Raw genomic sequence first — 19,386 nt, forward strand, 5'->3', positions numbered from 1 at the left:
AAAAAAAAAAAAAAACACCGCCTCGCAGAGTGCCTGTCCTTCCCGGTGCTGGCAGCAGTGAGGGTGTTTATTTCCCGTGGCGAGAGGTGGAGGTGTTGCTCGCTTCTCGCCCCGACTGCTGCAGGCGCACCCGAGTGAGTTTTGGTGGGGTGTGAGCGGTGCGTGTGCAGCGTGAGCGCGGCTCCTGGGGCCGTTCCGCGGCCAATTGCACCGCCTCCTCGCTTCTGGGCTCCGGCTGCGAGCGGGAGGCAAAGCGAAGGGGAAACCACCACCCAGAGAGAAAAGCGTACAGGGACGGAGGTGGCTCTGGAAATGCAATCACGGCGCTGAGTGCAGCTGGGGAGTCAGCAGGGCGGGGGGCGTTCCCCTCCCACCTCCACCCAGCACTTTCCGAAGGCGGTTATGCTTGGAATGAAATAGAAACCTTCAGTCAAAGTGCATTCAACCATCTCCCCTCGAATATCTCAGCAGGTGCAAGGGGTGGTGGCCAGGTTTGCAGACCGCCTCCTGCCCTCAGGTCCCCTTTCGGGCACCAGAGCCCTTCTTCAGGATCAGGTTTGGCGTGCTGCCTTTCAGCACCAAAAGGACAGAGAACTCCCACCCTGTGCTAGCGGCGCACAGCTCAGGTATGAACCGTTGATTCTTCTAAAATATGCTCTGCAACACAGATTGTCTTATCTCCTGCATCTGGTGGGGGAAGGCACAGCAGGTGGAAGAGAAGCAACTCTGCCTTGTCATAATTTGTGAATATGCGTGTTCACCCAGAATCACAGAACCATTAAGGAAAAGACCTCACCAAGTCCAACCACCAACCCATCCCCAGCATGCCCACTGACCACGTCCCTCAGTGCCACATCTCCACAGTTTCTGAACACCTGCAAGGACGGTGTCTGTACCACCACTCTGGACAGCCTGTGCCAATCCCTCACCACCTTTTCCGAGATGAAATTTTTCCTCAGATCCAACCTGGATGTTCCTGGGATACATGTGCTAATGGCAGAGCAGATGAGTTTGCATGCATCCATATTTGAATGCTTATAGTCAAGAAATGAAACACTCATTTTCAGAGAGTTTTAAAGTATCTGATTTGCCATATATATCTAAAATGTTTGCACCTATCCATACTCTCACACACAATTTCAATAATGGTGTCAATAGGAAGACTAACTATACTTCTCATTTGTCTATATAAGAAATTCAGACCAGCACTACATAAAAATTGTGCATTTGAGCATACCTCACTAAAACAGCAAGGTATGGTAGGGCCTTGGACACAAATGATAAAACCAACGCAGTTCTCTGCAGGTAGAAAACAAAATGACTTCAACTGACAGCTAATAAATACAGCACAAATGGCAATCTTTGGTTAGTATCCATGTCCAAACTGTGAGCCTCAAGGAAAATCTTTAGGCAATTGAAATAACTGGAAGTGATATTTCTACTTCAGCCACGGATGAGAGATGTGAATGGAAAAAAAAATGCCATCATACAAATCCAAATGAAGCCTGCAGTACCAAATAATTGGCCATAAGACTGTGATATGTTGCACAACCAACACATTTTCTGAACAGTGACCTTGGGACTGGACCCCTGAAAATCAAGAAAGATTTTCATCAGAAATACTCCAAGGCAAGAGACAGCCAACTCATGCTCTACTCAAACAAAGGAGGATTTGATGTTAACTTTCTGAGGTGCAGCATGGAAGCTCAAGCACCTCATGGCTGAGCTCACGATGCACATGTTGAGTTCCAAGCACTGCCTGCTTCATGGATTGTCCCACAGGAGTGGGACGTACGGTTTTGAAGCTCCCAAAGTTAAAAACAATGTCCTCAGCTCAAACTGGACATGTGATTTTAAATACCAGAGCGATGTGTCTGCACAAACCAAACTGAACCAGTACATGTAAGCAGTTACTCCTCATTAGTAAATAATGTCTGGCAAACCCTCAGACTTGACCTATGAGATAACACTGCTATGCACCTCTCCACTGTTTCATTTCAGCATGCAAGTGCTGTGAATTACTTTTTTTCATTTTCATTTTCACTGCCAACATCACCAAGTGCCATGGAAACCACTCCTTCCTCAGACAAATACGCTGTTTCCAACCAGGAGGCATGCTGTGCTTTTTAGCTTAGGTAAAATCACCTTCAAGACCAAATTCAAGAGGCTACTGAGATGACTGTTGTATTCCAGATTCTTTTACAACCCTTTAATAATGTGTTTGCATGTAGTACTTACGGGACAGGAGGAGGGTGGAAAGAAGTAATTCACAAGGGGATGGGGTCAGTGATGTAAGAGGAAGAGGATGTGCTATGACCAATGTACAGGCTGCCCGTTCTCACCTAGCACAGCTCTAAGGGCTCAGGTGATAGAACTGCAACCAGCACCAACAGCCATGGGTGTGACACTGCTAGCACACCAATCTCAGCAGGAAAGAGGGGGAAATGGACTCAGCAGCAGTTAAAATAGGCCAAGTGCATGAAGACTGAGACACAACTTCCAACTTAATCTTTCTTGAAATTCTCCGTTGATGAGTGATAGCTCAATGGCTTTTTACCTCTGTACTTCTCTGGGTGGGGATACTGTTATACTTGACTTTGCATCTCTCAGTTATGCACCACTCCCAACTTACTGCAAGGTAGCCCTGGGTCAGTGTTAGCATCTAAGGTCAGTATAAGCAGATTCCAAGCTTGTAAATCCACCAGGCTGCCTCATGTATGCTAAAACAACCCTATAATTCCACTAATAATAAATATCAGTCTTATCATCCAGTACTTTGGAAATGTAACATTCAAAACCAGGGATTATCCTGAATAGATAGAGCTCTGTCTTTTGAGGATGATTTAATCTTCATGACCTTTCTTGCCTGTGAGTTTCCTGCTGTGACTGAGCAGCAAGAGATCAGCTAAGTCCTACTGCTCTGGTCATGCTCTTGGTCTGACTGCTGCAGAACTGGGAACTGTCCTGGTCTTAACAAGACCATGTTCCTGTTTCTCATAGCATGATGCACTAGACATGTAAGCACTCCAAGTTAAGAATGGTGCATACCTTGGAGATTAAGACATCTGACTACAGGTGTTCAGTCTAGCTGGATGTCTGTGCCCTCCCCCTCTAATCAACGTAGGGAGAGGAATAAGAAGAACTACCCCAGCTCACCCAACAGTAGATGTTGGCCAGCCAGTTCGTGTCCATGCCAACCCAAAGACACTCTTGGAGTTGTTCTGCTGTGATGTTCAATTTTAAAGGTTGGAGCAATATTCCTGAGCTAGACTATAAACCCCCAAAACGACCCTTCATATTCAAGGGCAGTCATGTAAATCTTCAGAATAGAGGATCTCCAGATTAGTACCCACTTTTGAAAAATATAGATCTTGGCACACAAATAACAGTTTCTACATCTGAAGACAGCATTTGAATTTGCTGATTGAGGGGAGAAAATCTTTCATTAATTGACGAATATTCATCACTGCTGGTTTGCACACTTACTGACCTTTGATGAGTTGGCAGAAGCAACACTGCTGTCCTGTCAGCCATGGTTTGTTTTCTTTCCATCAATGTTTATTGCTAAGATATGGATGTATTAAAATATTGAGATGTAGGCAACGTGAGAAAATGGTTTCCTTTAAAATGAATATTTTTGTTTAAATAAACTGTGGTTTGTTAGTTTGGATTCTGGCTACCTCCATCTGAAACTCTCCATGGGCATCTTTTCAGTTCAGTTTCTTAAATAACATTTTACAAACAGCAGTGAGGGCTATGGAAAGAACCTGTGGTTTGGTTTTCAGTAGATATTTTGACACTGGCACTGCTTCCAGAATGGAAATGTAGTTCTGCACTTTTTCATACTATACTTTGTGGCCTGAGATTTGCTCCAAGTGAAGCAGATGGATGTTCTAGCCTGGTTGCACTGATTGGCCAAGTTTCATAGGACCAATGTATTTAATAATGCAATGAAGTCAGCATTTACCGATGCAGTGTATGTACCTCCTTCTCTGACAACAAACAAACAAACAAACAAACAAAAAACAAAACTAATTTTTAATTGAGAGCAATTTCTTCTGCTTCCAGTTTAGCCCTTGGCTAAAAAAAAACAAACTCATTAAATGTGTATCTTCCAAAAAGCAAATGGAGATCTCCTTGAAACAGACAGCTAGCTTTGTTTCAGAAAGAAGAGAGTAGGAGGAAGGCCATGGTGCTGCTGTGACATTTTCATCAGAAAAAAAGGCCAAAAGAAAAGGTCAGATCTGAATCTCTTCCCAGAAAAACGGGAAAGCCTAGACTCAGTTTCACCAACCACGACCTCTGAGCAGATCACCACATACTAGAAACTCTCCAACAGCTGCGCTGTGCTCTTGTATAAGAAAGCCAGGAGACTGCTGGGCACAGCAGTAAAAAGGTTCCTCTGGTGCATCTTGCCTGACCTACCTGAGTTCTTTGGACTTGATCAGGGAATGAACTTTATCCTGACTTTAGCCAGTGTTTTGCCTGTCTCTTACTACATTAATGTATTCAAATTAGGACAGTCCCAGCTAGGGAGGTAAAAAAACTGTTTGACTGATTGGATTCAGAGGGTTGATGTGATGGGACAGGTAGCTGGAGGCCAATGATAGCTGGAGTACCACAGAAGTCCTCACTCTGCTCTCAGTTTTTCAGATGCCAGCAGGACTGATCCCAGTTATGCCCAGATGGAAACTCAGAGGAATGAAACACTTACATTTGTCCCTAAATCTCAGTCCATCCAGCCAATGGGCACCCTGATTAGCTCTCCACATTTCCTATTGGTAAAGACAAAAGAGGTCATGTGGAAGGATTAAGGGTTGGGCTTCAATGTTGATGCAAAAGCAGTAGAAATGATTAGTGTGAATGAGATATAGTCTGAGCTTTGTGCAGAAACACTATGTATTTTGCATTGTTAATGGAGATAACTAAATGTGGTGCTAATTCCTTATTTTTCTCCCTCCCTCCTTTTTCTGTCTTGGTTTGCCAAACGTAGCAGCTCAATGGAATAATCATCAAAGCAAGAGAGTGGAATGAAAGCCTACCTGCCTTCCAGTGTTTATAAAAACACGGCAAACATTTCAGTATGATATACTGACAGGCTCCAAATCTCAAAACACTGTCCAGTTTCCTAAATCACTCCTTCTGGGATATCCAAATAAACTCATCTGCCTTTCTGCACAGAGCACAAATCATTTTGCTACAAACGTACAAACCAGGTCTTAGTCTGGAGGGCTGATCTCTACACAAAACAGCTGCAGAGGCATGAAAAGCTACAAAAAGAGCAGACAAGCCACATGGGACAAGTTCTGCACACACACCAGTGTGATGATGGAGTGACTCCATCTACTCAGAACCACTCTAGACTTCCATCTGTGGAGCTGAGATGGGCATTTGAACTACTACAATCTAGTGCCTGTTTTTCCTTCCTTGCTCCCCACTCAGAAGAAAAGGCAGCTTCATTGTAAGAAACCCGGCCTCTTTATTCCTTAGCCTCAGGCACCTTGCAGGCCTCAATGTTAATTAACTTTATTAAAATGACGAGCAACTTTTGTGCCACTGTCAAGGCCAGCCTCACCACCTCCCTTTCAGCAGCCCTTCCAAAATTGCTATTTAAAACCTCCACCAAAACCTTCCAGGCTTCCACTTCTGCAGAGCTGGCCATGTAGCTCACATACCTGGGAGTTCCCAGTGCAGTGATTTGTTCCTCCATGAAGCATTCGGAAATCCCATGGAAGAGGAAACCACAAAGACTCTTTCTGGGGGAAATGAAATAATTACAGATTTGCATAACAAAGTGATATGAGCAGAATCTGTGCAGCACATGAAAGCCAGTGCCCCTTATTATCCCCTCCCTACACACGTTCCCATGTACAACGCCATAAAGCTCATAATCAGCACAGGAGAACACTGAACAGCACATCAGCGAGTGCTGCTTGGAGTTACACTGCAAAACGATGAGCTGTCTCTCTTCTTTTTATTAGGGAGAAAGTTATGCTTCCTCTCATTAAATCTCCTGGTCTGGAGATATGCACAGAATCTCATCTTTCTCTAGGCAGGGTCACTGGAAAGAACCTTGAGCCAGGCTGCTCCCGTGCACAGTCGTATGCTGCTCTGTTGTGCTCACCAGGTGGGGTGTTTGCTCAGGTGGCCAGCAGCAGCCCTCCCGTTGGAGGTGCCTTCCCAGCATAATTTCTTCTCTAGGGCCCAGAGATCACATGTTTCTCTCATCACAGAGAACTTCTGCTGTGGGATCGGTAATAACTCTGCTTGGAGCCGAGCTGAAATAAAACATGCCTCCAGCGAACAATAGCCAAATAACAAGAATGATGTTTTTTCTTCTTGTAAAGAGCATGTACTGCACACAGGGCTAATCTGCATGGCTTCAGTATGTTCAGCACCTGTGTTTTTGTTTTCTTTGCAGCGGGAACAGTGGCTTGGCCTGTGTTGCTTGTCCCTGCCTGCCTTGCAGAGAATAGCCCAAAGGTTTTATTCATTTTTAATCTGATTTCTTTCCTGTACATGAAGAGTTGGAGTTCATGGAAGATTTTCCCCTACAACATCTTTCTCTTGTGGCCAAAAGGAGAATATCTGATGACCAAATGGCATGCTCCTTGGAGGTCTTGTTGTTGTTCACATGAGATAGGGGTCAACTATTGAGGTGGTACTGCACCCTCTGCTTCCTTCTTCCAGCTGTGAAGAGACACCTGCATTGGCACGGAGGCAGCTGGAACCATGAATCGGAGAGTTCAGGCAGAGCTGCTGCATTTTCTGAGCAGACACTTTACTGTGAGCTGTAAACTTCAAACGTGGGGCTCAGTTCCCTCTGCTGCGTGGGTTCTTTGTCCAGCTGGACTTTCATGAAACTGCTTTTGGTCTGGGAATGCAAAGGCTTTCATTTAAAACAATGTTTCATCTAAAACAAACAGAAAAAAAATCTAACCGTGTCAAAGTTGTGATACTTAAAGAACAAAGAATTTAGTTTAAAATGACTTTTTTTTTTCTTTTTCTTTTTCTTTTTCTTTTTTTTTAATTTTCTTTTTCCTCAAAGCATTGTATTTTGTGCTTAATCAGAGCTCTTCTTGTGATCCTGCTTGTGGCTCAGGATGGAACTGTTCACCACTGATCTCATACTACTTGTTGGCTTCACTCTATTACCCAAAATAACAACACTACATTCTCTGAGCCAGCAGGAAAGACCAAAGGCCCATACTTCACATAAAAAAGAACAAAACTATGATTTTAGCTATATGAAAGAATCTAAAACTTACACAGACCAATCATAACTGGTATCTGTAACTCATTTATGCAGTTCATTGAAAAAAACAACAACAGTGATACAAAAATGCAAGCCAAATTATCAGTGTTTGGGGACAGATTTCTTCTTACAGCAGAGGCCAGATGGCAAAGGACCATGCCATAACTAATGATCTTTCATTTGTAATAACAGCCCAGAGTCCTTGATTTTGAATGTTAGAAAAGACACGACACCAGGAGATAAGCTCACTAGCAAGGGTGGCTGGTAAGGAACCTCATCAATGCTGATTCCACATCAGAAACTGCAGTCCACCTTTTGCGTCAAATAGGGTTTCTCTCTTCGGTCAGAAGTTGCACTGAATTACAATTCCAAAGCACTAGCTGTAAAAGATTAATATATCTTGACAGCTTTTCAGTTACCTGTCCTTAAAGATGTACAGTGCATTGGTGTTTTCTCTGACCTGAAAATATACAAAGTCCCGTTGGCCCAAATTTCCTTCCATTTTCCTACAATTAGAATCATAGAATTGTAGATGTAGGCATAGCAGTCACTTACACTTCTGTATGTTAGGATCAAGACTACTGATCACCAAGGTGCTCAAAAATGAAGCTGAACTTCTGAAGTTGAAAATGTATTTGTACTAGGCTTTGCTTCACTTATTTTTTCTCTTATTTTCCTTATAATATTGCTACAACTCTGAGATGATGCTCTCCAACTCTCCAACATAGGTGTTTTAACATTATGTCACAATCTAGTCAGACTGAGAAAAAACTGCCAACAATTCATTTGTTGAGAAGAATGAAAAATATAACTCACGCCCATTTCACCAATTTTGCATTCCACTAGCTTTAATCTGAGCATTTCTTTCTCTGCAGCATTCAAGAGGCAAAACCAAACATTTTCAGAATGGGTGCTATGGAATAGAGTTCACTGCATAAAAGTGCGATGGTAAAAGGTTTTATTCTCTTTTGAAAATGGCAGAACTTCATAGTGTTGAAAGTTTTATGGGAAAGCAAACAGGGTTTCTGAGTCTCTCCCACATTATTGCAGCTTTGAAGTACCAACTTTCACTCTGTAATTGTTGGAACGCTCCCCCCGCTCACAGAAAATGGATCTTTAACGTGCCAACTGCTCAAACAGAGGCTCTTGCTGCCTTTGCAATGGGAACACACTTGTGATGAGGCTGGTAGATAAACCCCATGGTACACCCAGCAGGTTTGCTTCCATCTTTTTCTCTTTTCTGAGCTCCCTCTCTTGTTCTTCTCAGAAAGTCACAGCACTTAGTCCAGGACAGATCGTCAAAATCATCCAGACACTTGAATAATAAGGTGCAGGGACTTGCATCTAGCCCTTTTCTGCCTTTGTTTCCTCTTCTTTCACCTCCATGCCTGTTCTATTTTCTCTGTAGGTATTTCTTTTGTTTTCTGCAAGCTCTTTCTGCTGCTTAGCTTTGTGCCATTCTCCAGCAAACAAACGGCTCCATTAATGCTCTACCACCTGGCTCATGAAAATACAGGCTCATACTTAAATGCTCTGGGAATAAAGGAGTTCCTTGGGACACCTCATGGCTGCCCATACTTCTGGTAAGTTACTACTAGAACAGGAACCAGAACAGGAATGGAAGAAAAGCATCCATACTTGTATCACAATCTTAGAGCAGGCCTGATGACCACATGAGGCCCTAGACTTGTTTCTAGCTAAACGCAGCAAGAAACAACAACTGGACCATCACCTGGTCAAAGAGAAGGCCTGACTGCAAAGACCAGGCAGCTGAGTCTAGCCTGGCTACTAAGTCTAGCCAAGCTGAAACCAAAGAGGCAGAGAAATCCTTCTCCAATCAGTTTAACCCATGCTTCTCAAAAGATTGTTCTGTACTTGCGAGTGTTACAGAAAAGCCAAAACCAAAAGGACCTCCAAGAGGACTCAGGCTCGTACTCTGCAACCCATGGTGAGGGGACGTAGCATACACACACAGACACTTCTTGAAGTGACTGCTGGCATGCAAGAGTCCTTCACGTAGACAATAAGGAGCTGCTGATTTGTTGCAGATGTTCTGCAGCTGCAGGAAGTCAGATTGGTGGCCCTTTTTCAATGCAACCAAACTTTTAGGTATGCATTTTTGAATTTCTAACAAACCAACACACTTATTTTGAAATGCATATAATTTGATATTTTGTACTGTTACTATTCATACGCAACCATCTTTCATGGGAAGCACATCAAAGAAAACATCATCTTAGATCTGTTCTGTACAAACCCAAACAAATTATTGCCCAGCTTAGTTTATGTTGGTTTTGAGAGTAACCAAAGCCTGGGTGTGTTTGTCACATTCAATCTATAATCCAAAGAATTCAGCTGTGAAATGTAAAGCAGTGCAGATAGCACCAAAGGAATACAGTGGATTTCTTAGGGAAGAAAGCTGTCTGTAGTGTTATTACCCATGCAGCTCTTAACAGAAAAGACAAAGTACACATTGCAGTTTAATCACCTTTCAACCAGGGCTGAAAATGAGATGTCTGGGTATGACACAAACAGGTGAAGGCATTTTATTTGTTTGAATTCAATGACTATGTAAATAAATGGTACAGACCAACTTACCTCAGCAATAGCAGTATTAGACACCTTTATACGTGTAGGCAGTTGAAGACAATGTTGTGCTATCAACAGCACATGACAGTCACATATTCATTCAGTATATAGCACTACTGAGGCACAAGTATTTTCCTTTTTTTTTAAATTCAATTGTAAATTCTTCTGACAATCCACTTAATAGAATAAAATCTTATTCTGCATTCTATCCTGCCAGTAACTGCTGCAGTTTCCGGTTCTGGGTGGAAGGAAGGGCAGGGAAAAGGAGGAGGTAGAAGAGAAATCTTGCTTTGGAGACCTTTCACTTTGATCAGTCAGTTCAGTGTCTGATTTGTACCTGTACAAGGGAAAGGCCCAGACGTGCTCAGTCGTAAACGCAGTCAGCTAGGCTGATCCTGACAAGGACAAAACCAGCTGTGTTAACAAGGGGAATAGCATAGCACATCTGGAAAAAACTGAAACATTAGCTTCATACTGATGCAGATGCTATTTGCAATCAGAAACAACAGTTTAGCAGTTAAACTTCATCACATGAAGAACAATTAATATGCTGCAAAAAAAAGACATTTACATTGGAATTCACATCTGTTACTAGCCCACCATTTTTATTCTTGAAGAGCACTTCTTCTTTAATCACTTTGTAATTTGGACTGGAATATGAGTGGGTGAAATTTTTATATCGGTTGTAAAAGCTGTGAAAATATCAAACAGAAATGCTCAATGGAAGTCATTCTTCCAGCTTAATGGGCAGGTTCTTACCTCCCTGTTCATGTGGAGTAGTTCCTTACTCACAGGTTCATTGAGGAGTACAAGTTTGTTCTATTAAAAAAGCCTGTCCTGGTGTACCCTGCTATCTGATCTCTGGCCTGGTTGTCTGAGGTGCCAGCTGTCTTCTCATCTGTTCAGTATAGGCGTTACCAAGAGATCCAATGTCTGGGTTATAACGAGTGGGAAGTGGTAGTGCTAAAGAACTACTACTGTGACGGAAACGGCTCTGGAGACCACCTGAAAGTGCTTCCCAGACCACCACCGATCTGCAGACCAGATGTGGAAGCTGACAGCTTCCCTTTTGGATCTCTCTGGAACTCTCCTACAGCCTTACCGCTTTCCTTTCTCTTGTTTAAAATGTAATTCTGCTGGTAAAAGGTTTCTGGATGTTTCCTTGTGGGCCAGATACAGAGGGAGGAGCTGAACTTCAGCTCCCCATGGCAAATCACAGCTCTCAGAGATCTGTGCGTGTCAGTCTGAGACTAATGCTAGAGCAAACCATTCAATCAGACAATTGTGGACACCAATTTCCAAAATACAAAGTCGGAAGGAACCATCAGCTATGTCAGATAGAAAATGGACACGCAGAAGTTTCAGCAGCTCATCAGTCTTACTTCTGCACTGAAGAGCTGGAATGCCATTCTTGTACTTTTGGGTGTTGACCTCAAACCTTAATTTTATTTATCTCCTGACCTCAGATCTTCTGAGTTGCGTACTTGCCAAACAGCCAACCAACAGGCTTAGATTTGTTATTATTTGTTTAGAAACTGTTCAGCTCAGATGCAAACAGCATGATGTGATGGCACCACTCCCATTCCTCACTGAGATACTCACTTGATTCCCGAAATAGTGCTCTGCATTTCAGCTACCGGTCAGATCAAAAGAGGGAAAGGGGAGGAAGTCAGATAATTATTCTTGGTATAAGTAGGATTAGAGAAATTTAGAAAACACAATGCCTTTTATTTTTGTGCCTTCTGCAAGGGTATTTCTTTCCAGCGAGATAGTTTTAAAAGTGCCTTGATTTCCTCCTCTCTTTGAAAGAGCGTGAAATCACAGACTATGCTGTTATGTATAACACTCAGCCTTTTTACACTCTGAACACCTCTGATTAGAACATACCAGTGCACAATGACGTAGAGAAGAATTTACAACACCCCTATAGAATTCATCCCAGCATCAGTGAAGTCAGTGTGATTTTACCACTGAAGTCGATAGCCCTGGATTGCAGCCAGGTAATGTAAAATGGACTTAGAGGCGTGCTCAGCACAAAGGTATGTCCTTGAGAAAGCAGGCTAATGCAAGCAAGAGCTGCCCTCTGTAACTTTGTGCAACCCAACACTTGGATGTCTGCAGGAAATGAACACGAGGTAGGTGGACATAATTCATTCCTCTTTAACACGGTAATCAGTCAAATTAGTTTGCTCTTTATAGAATTATTTCTATAGACCCCATGCGAAGTACTAAATGTAAGATTTTTACTTGCTGTTTAAGATTATGCAAAAATCTACACGCAAATACACACATTCTTTTCATTCTACACAGATAATCTCATTTATGCATCTGTCCCGTCCCCAGGACACAACTCAGTTAATGAGACTCATCACACAAATGGAGATTGTTCTGCTGGAAAACCACCACTAGAGTAGGAAGGATTTGATTGACATTATCTCAGGAGCTGGGGGGGGGGGGGAGGGGGGGGAGGGGGGGGAGGAATGTCTCTGCAAAGACTTCCCCACATTCATTAAAAATAAATTAAACGTCTGAAAGAGGAAAAAGGCAATTAGCTACTGGATAATGACTTCCTGCATTTTGCCAAGGTTCCAAACCCACTCCTACAACGCTTCCACATTTAAGTCACTGGGAACTTGAAATGTCCACTGAAGACAAGATCAGGGCTCAGATAAGTTTTGTGCTGAGAAACAAATGTTTATTGCCAATAGCTCTTTTGAGGACTTTCTTGCTCGGTGATAGTTTCTGTCACATGCTTAGATGCTAGAGATGAAACCACTGGCAAAATGAAGTGAAAGTCAGGATGTAAGAGCATCATCTCATCCCCATTTCTTGCTCTAGAATAAATACCAAACCAAACTTCAGCAGGAAGTCCTATTTATGAGTTACTCTAATCCCAATCTAACCAAACTGATTTTTATTAGCAGAACTACATGTGGCTTTAAATATTTATATTATCCTGAGATGAAAACAGAGTATCAGATGAACAGGATTAAATGCCAAGGACAAAATTTGCAGTGCTCATTTTTTCTATTACTATTTTGTTTGATTCCATGTGTTTTGGAACAAATGGAGCAGTTTTCAGCACGGCACTTAAATATGTGGAAAGCATGAAAGACTTAACAGCGCCCACAGTCCAGCTGCAAGAAGAATGCATCTTGTTGGTTTTTGGTTTTATTTTAACAATGACTTGTCAGTGCAGTGGTATATAACAAGTAGCACACTGTTTGGGAATGCAAGCTGAAATATGCAAGGTGGTTTTTCTTCACTCACCAGCTAATTCTGGTCTGAGCAGATTTTCATTCTGCAGGCAGGCAAGTGCCCTCCCAAAATACAGGAATAAGAATACAGGTTATGGTATCCCTACAGTTTTGGACACCGAGATGGCAGCACATCAAACCACACAGTGCATATAGAACGTCTTTCATCCAAAAATCTTTGGGTCCTTTTGTAAACATGCATTAAACCACTCAACATTCTTGCAAGATGTAAGACAGGCCCCATCACAGCCCATCAGTGGCTAGGAAAGCCAGGGCATGGAAAATGGCAGGCGTTTTCATAGAATAATTAAGGTCGGAAAAGACCTCTAAGATCACCCTATCCAACCATCAGCTCATCCCCACCATGCTCAATATATCGTACCCCTCAGTACCACATCTATATGCTTCTTGAACACCTCCAGAGATGGTAACTCCACAGCCTCAATGGGCAGCCTGTTCCAATGCTTTACTGCTCTTCCTGAGAAGAAATGTTTCTCAACATCACCAACTTGGATGTTCCTGGGATATGTGTGCTGATGGCAGAGCAGTGATGAGTCCCACTTGCCAGCCTTAGCCAGGAGATGGGATGCTTTGGTTGGAGCCCCGTGGCTACTCATGTTCAAGGAACTAGCTGGCTGTTTTCCCACAGGCAAAATTTTGACAAGGTTACAAACTGGATTTTGGATGATTGTTCTCTTTTTTTTCCCCCTTGTTCTGTAGTGGGAAAGTATCTGTGATGGAAAAGGGATTTGGCTTACTCTAAGGGTGGAAATGAAGCAAATCAGGCCTGGACAGACTGGAGAGAGCTTCAGACACAGAACAAATTGAGGGCTGCCAATCATTGTCTGACCCAAAGAAAGAAGCTGTGTATCTCCAGGGTAAGTGCTTTGTTGTCCCAACAGGGTATTTACCAGCAAAATGAGGGAGAGAAAACACAGTGTAAGGGTGTTTATGCTTGTGCTGGCCACCTTTGATCCCATGGGATTAGGTTATGCTGCCCTATTCTTTCTTCCCCTCAGGATAAGGATTGGTTCCTTGATTCAGCTCTCTGCTTTTCTCTTCCCACCCACACATACACCAAGATAAAACCATTCCCTATAGCAGACTGGGACTTCAGTCAAAAACTAATTATAAACAATAACGGCTCAACAGCTTGTTTCAGTTTGTGGTTCTGTGAATTTGCGATGCAAACTCTGGCTTCAGCCCCCCTGCTGGTAACACACAGACCAGCTTCCTGAAGCAGGGCAGCAGCAGAAAGCTGCAGACAAGAGCAATAGGGGGATGCAGAATAATGAAGGAGAGCAGAAATGAAAATAAACTCCTTCAATCTGTCATTGTCTTCCTCTCTAGCCTCCAGGAGTATGCTTGTGATCTTTCTAACAGCAGGGGGAACCTGGCAATCTGCACATGCATGCCAAAGTGGCAACAAACGTGGATGGGATTTGATCTGTCAGTCCTTCCACTGCTTTCTAGTGCAAACAAGGCCAACACCTGAGTAGGATATGATGCTGTGTAATGCAGCACATATCCCTGACTCCATGCCAACTGTGGTTTCATAATAAGACACATGTCACAGACCTCTGGTTCCACAAGATCAAGCTACTTTTTCCACCTAAGAAACTTAAAGATGCTGAATGTTGCTTTTCTTTTAAACCTCAAAGAAACTGGAACCAAACTAATAGTATTTTGTCAAATGATTGCCAAGATGGGGGTGAGATTCATTATAATACTTTGGGTAATCAAGGCTGTTTGGTTTGTCCACAGCTACTGTGCACAGTAGCCATTTTTGATGATTCCTTTTTTTTTTTTTTTTTTTTTTTTGCTTGCCCTCATATGCTATGTTGTCAGTGCTGGATTACAACCCAGTAACACCCAGCTAAACTCATAATTATCCTCCACGCTGCTTGTAAATCAGGAGCAATGACAGTGAACTCATACATAAAATTGGTAGAAATCAACATAAGACCAGTTCATGACCTTGCACTGAAAGGCATAGCAAGGAGGTGTATGCTAGTGGCAAGCTTCACCTCATTGCCTGGGAAACATGTACTCACACTGGACAAGAGACAGCATCACACAAATCTCAGTCCTGAAGGGTAGGCTGGATGCACCTCTGGATCTCAGGGAAAGGCGATTCAAAGCTGTCCACTGCAGACTGGTAAGCAAAGAGATCACAAAAGCATTAGGCAAAAGTATTCAAGAACAGAAGCTCAATCTGAAGCCCTTCAAAGCCATGGGTTTTCTAGGCTTGAAATAACCAAAGCCCTGTCTAAGGTGATTCTGAGAAGCATGGGTTACATCCACCTCTTTACAAAAAAGGCAGACATTTTTTGGAGGAAGTAAGAGAGAGAAAAACTTTTCAAACACATTTGATTAGCAAAATAACTCATTTAAGATGGCACAAGACAAGGAACACTTGCAAAGCAACTCTGTTACACAAGAGTTGGATTTTCCACAGTCAAAAGATGCTATCATCCTGCAGTTCAGTTTTTCAGCCTTCTTCTTGACAGAATAATAAGAAACTCTAATTTTCTTAGAAAAAAAAAAACACAATAGAAAATGCAATTATCTATGTTCTCAGCTACAGCTGGTACACATCTCTTCTGCCTATGCTTATTGGTGGCTGCTTCATAGTCTGCAGACAGAGCACATTTATTTACAAACACATTCTCTCAGCCTGGGTATCCTACAGGCAGCATTGCACTTTGCATTTTATCAAAGCCAAAGGACTTTGATCGGGATTCAAATTTCAGTCTTCAGTTTTAACCTCTGGGCACAAGGGTTCTTTATGGGACCTTAACAAATTCAAAGAAATGTTTCTAAGCTCAGCAGGGAATGAAAGGATACTGAGTTTACTCCCGGGACAGGAAGATACAGATATATGTAGTCATTGATCTAAGAGAGCATGTCATTTCTTAAACACATCTTTGAGTGCAAAAAGTTTTCTTTGTTGAGTATGGACTGAGAACTACAAGTAGAAAATCAAATGAGAATCACTACCTATGGTTAGACTAGATTAACTTAGCAGGTTTTTTTTGTTTTGTTTTGTTTTGTTTTTTTTTTTTTCCAAAATTAGGGATTCTGTAATTCTAAGTTTTATAAGTCCTTAAAAACTTTGCAGCCTTTCTGCAGTTCACCTTGACTCTCTGTCTCCTGTAGCACTGTAGGCTATGAGCTCCAGTGTGTAGGTCCAGGTGCGGTTGCTCTCAGTGGCAGACATCCTCAGCACTGAAGCATTTAGAATTATTTCTGGTAGCCAAATTGCTTTTCACGTAGCCTGCCCAGGGCACTCAACACTGCTTGAACTTCAGCTGCACACAGCGTTTGCACTTTGGGATGAAGGCTAAGGTGAATAAGAAAAAGAAAAAGAAAAAAAAAACCAATAACAGGAGAAGAAATTTAAGTCCTCGGGGTTATAGGCTCAATCCCAAGAAATGAGGAAACTACTGTCAGGCTCCAGAAGCTTTGCAGTAATCACTCAGAATTTATTATCTTATTAGTTTTCTCTATCTTTAAAAGAATCAAACCACCCAACACATCAGGATTTATGGCCAAAGAAAAGAAAAAGTGTTATCTTGAAGTTACAATGAAGAAGATAAAAAAAGAGGTATGTAATTGTTGAAAGAACAACAGGGTGAATCGTTTATACATATTGTGCAATTAATAATCATTGAAGGCCTGTTGGAAGTTGCATATAGTTGATAGATCAACATAAAAAACTGAGTTCTTGTTCTTCTAAGCATTACTCCGGTTGCATCAATAGTCAGCCAACAAAGAAAGTTTTTTTGTTTTTTGTTTTTTTCCCTTACCTGCCTTTTTCAAAGCATTTTGAGATGGGAACAACAACAAAAAAACCTATAACAATACTGAACTATGGATTTACTGAAACCAGTTACTTACCACAGTAGACAGTGGAGTAAATAATGATCAGCAGTGGGAGGGCAGAAAAGATAACTGAATCTTGCTCTGAAAATTTTCAAGTCTAAGGGAAAGGTTTGAACTGATTATCAGAGGTGAATTTCTATCAAAGGCTGACCTAGAATCAAGGAAAGTGTCACAGCTGAGCATTTGTCTTGTTACCACGTAGGTTCACTGATTAGCTTTCATCTTCCATTAATGGAAAGCCAGAGACAGATGAAGAACTGGAGAGATCATGTGCCATCATTCAACTAATTGCGTCAGGTGCCAAAGATGGAGGGAAGTGCCAAGACAGTTCCCAAAGCCTGTTTGTTTCTTGCCCAATGGTTTCTTGTAGTAGGTTGGGTGCAGTGTAGGGTGCTTCCCCGGGTCTTGAAAATCCCCCTGGGCACCTACCAACTTTGGTGACACTTCTGAAACTGCCACTTTTAGATGTGTGCCCAAGTGGTGCTGAAAACAATGTTTAAGTTCTTTGTGGAAAGAGAGTCACGATAGGAAGATTTGAAGGAACTCAATGGCGACTGGATGGTAAGTTAGAAAAGTAGCGGACAAAGTATTGCATGTCGGTTCAGATACATGTACTAGTGGAGCTGGGCCAGCTACTCCAACATTTTCCCTTTTGAAGGAAGCAGGGTTAACACCCATAAATTAGTCTCTTGATCAAAGTTTGATTAAGTATCTGAGATGAAATGATGGATTTTTCTGAAAGCACGTATTGAAAGCATGCTTAATGTATGCATATATCTCTTCCTGTGGTTTCCTTCAAAGGGTCTTCTTCCTTTCCAACTGTAATCTCCTTAGGCAAAGAGCTGAGTATAGAAATAATTCATCCATAAAACCATGTGCTAAAACTTCTAATTATCACTGAACTGCTGAAAAATAATACACTTATTAAAAAGCAAAACTTTTTTTTGCCTCTAGTATTTTACTTTAGTGGTGTGAGGTAAAGCTAGGGGAAACAGCATAGCAAGTGTCACTTGTTCCAAACTTTGATAACTGTACATTTAAAAGCAAATCTTAAATATTCAGGCACATTTTTAAAATACCACTTTACAGATCCTTCCTGTTCTACAACCCTACACCTTTCTGCAATTATCCACAGTATTTTATCTGTATCACAGTGAGTTCAACTTTTAAATATACTGGAGGTCTTAAAATGTGTCCATTGTTTAAATCTTAACCAACATACCTTCCCTTCAAGTGACAAAAATCTTAACCAACATACTTTCCCTTCAGCTTTATAGGAAAGGCAAACCTGCCTTGAGAAAAGACGTCTTCAGAAGAGCCACTCCTAAGCTGATGAGTTCCAAAGAGCTGTTATGAAACAGTCTCAGGAAAGCTCTGGGCTACAAACTATGCATTTAGGATGCAAAAATTACTGCACAATGGGACTTTTGCATGGCAGCATCTAGGTTAGCAGTGTCAGTAAGAGATGTGTTTTGCTAGGATTCAGTGTGACCAGATCACACTGCTAAATAGAGAAATCTGCTAAACCTGAAGAGAGTTACTAACAGCCAGTAATGTAAAAACAACATTTTAAAAAGCACTATCTACTTAGTTAGCTTTGATTCAGGCACTATATCTTGCAAACATTTGTACAATCAGTTAGTTCCTTAGAAATGAATATTCAGTACAGAAAAAGGCATTGCCTAGTCTTTTTGCTACTAAAATTTTGATATAACCCTTTACTAAACATAGTTAAACCACTGCTGTGATACACAGCAACATATAGTCTGAATGACTTACATCAGTGTAACTATTGGAAACAGATTGTTTTTGTCTTCAAATCCCAAACATACTATTGATCTAGGAAACTAACACCTTTATTTTAAATATGCAATTAGCAACAGAGAGAAGAGATGACAGAGTGTCAGGCAGGCAACTTTCCTATTTTGATCCATACAAGGCAGCAGAGCAGTGTTATTAATAGAGCACAATGGCATATGTACTATTCACATTCCTTATCTCTTCTCTACAATAGAGTCATAGCTTGCAATCTGACTGCAAAACTCAAGAGACACACATGTAGAGTGACAGTCAAACATTGTCATCTACTTGAATGTTAAAATGAGAAACAATCTGTAACCAGAACATCTTTGAAATCTGGGGGGATAAAAGGAATTGGAGGCCCCTGTTCCCCAAACTGCATTAAACACATTGAAGACAATGTGACTGTGCAGCGCACTGAGAGCTGTACATGTGCTTGGGTCAGAGAAAACACTTCAGGAAGAGGCCAAATGAACTGGAAGAGGCTGTACATGTTAGAGTAGGGGGAGAAGCAGGAAAAGGAGACAGATGATGAAGGAGAACTTCCTATGGCTGAAGGCTGCTGAGTACATGAAGAAATGGGACAGGCAGTTTGGAAGC

This window comes from Centrocercus urophasianus, unplaced genomic scaffold (genome assembly GCF_019232065.1).
Source record: "Centrocercus urophasianus isolate 14NV4802_14NV808 unplaced genomic scaffold, USGS_Curo_1.0 seq_13, whole genome shotgun sequence".
Classification (NCBI taxonomy): domain Eukaryota; kingdom Metazoa; phylum Chordata; class Aves; order Galliformes; family Phasianidae; genus Centrocercus; species Centrocercus urophasianus.